Source organism: Aplysia californica, unplaced genomic scaffold (assembly GCF_000002075.1).
Source record: "Aplysia californica isolate F4 #8 unplaced genomic scaffold, AplCal3.0 scaffold00315, whole genome shotgun sequence".
In the NCBI taxonomy this organism is placed as follows: Eukaryota; Metazoa; Mollusca; class Gastropoda; order Aplysiida; family Aplysiidae; genus Aplysia; species Aplysia californica.
In genome coordinates, this window is record NW_004797585.1 from 594,573 (window position 1) to 595,808 (window position 1,236).

Consider the following 1,236-nt stretch of genomic DNA (forward strand, 5'->3'; position numbering starts at 1 on the left):
TTTAACCTCCCTGTGTTTTGTATTCTAGAAAATTCCTTAATAGAATACTAGTTTAAAAACGTCCCAGTCGATGGTTTCTACAGATTTACAAGGCTTATATCATATGATCTGGGACAATAATACATTTAAAAACAAGTCCGTTTTACTTTTTTTTTTTATCCCGATATTAAGCTTATGAAACTCATGTTTTGAAGAGCAATAATTATTGATGCGGAACAAAACGTATTAATTATTTACTCCGTTTCTGCAAGCAAGGATGATTACATTTTATTATTGTACAGACCAAAACGCACTGGCACCAGCTGATCGCTAGTGAATAGGAGTTGGGTACATCGTCCTTTACTAGTAAGTTATGTAGTTAGAGATATACTGAGATCTGTTTGTGACAAACTGTTCAGATTGTTTGAGGAGTCGCACATTCCTACCACTATCAATTAATATTAAAGGCACGAAAGACGCCGTCAAACCAAGTCACCTTCCTGTCGCGGTATCTGACTACGATTGCCCCTCGCCGTCATGCTGCTATTCATCAGACTAGTTGGTATAAAGTATGAGAGGAAATATTTTACAATTTCACTTGTCATTTATCAGGAGATAGTAATTATGCGTGAGCTAAAGTTTTACAAATATAAAGTGCCATTAGTGATCGTCATACACGTAAGAAATATGTGTGGGAGAAGAGGGAAATGCTAAGAACACTTTCATTTTGTGCGCGTCGGAGATTATAGTATTATATATATATATACTAGCTGGGCCCCCTTTCGATGAAAGGGATGATCGGTACATTAATATCAACTGAAAGTCATTGGCCTACTATCTCGACCTTTGCGAGTGCGAGGGGTTCCAACTGCAGAACGTCGTTTTCTTTTCGGCATGGTCAGGCGCTATCAAGGTCTAGATCTAGATTCTAATCTCAGACCTGTTGACGTTGTGCCTAGTCGCAAGAAAAATAATTTGACAAAGGCATCCAGAAAAAAGCGATGATGGGCATCAAACGAAAGGATCACAGTCGAATTTAGCACCAAGTAAAAAAAGAAAACATGAGGCTAGATCTATACAGGTCGCGCACTTAAAATAGTGCTCAGTATTGCGCGACAATGCGCGATAGTATCAAACGGAAGTACGACTTGAAATTAAGCAAACCTGGCGGATCTTCTAAAATTACAGAGACAGAAGCGTCGGCCTACAAAAGCGATCGGCGAAATAAAGAAATTTAACTTTTTGCAGCAAAACTGA

The 1,236-nt window shown here is 38.5% G+C and overlaps 1 long non-coding RNA gene across 1 annotated transcript in view; it reads right to left on the reverse strand.

Annotated features, from left to right (window-relative positions):
* LOC118477957 overlaps positions 1 to 1,009 on the reverse strand; it is a 2,309-nt gene extending 1,300 nt beyond the window's left edge. The window contains exon 1 of the long non-coding RNA XR_004858711.1: positions 824 to 1,009. This is a non-coding gene — a long non-coding RNA (uncharacterized LOC118477957). The remainder of the gene's footprint in view (positions 1 to 823) is intronic.
* Between the last annotated feature and the right edge of the window lie 227 nt (positions 1,010 to 1,236).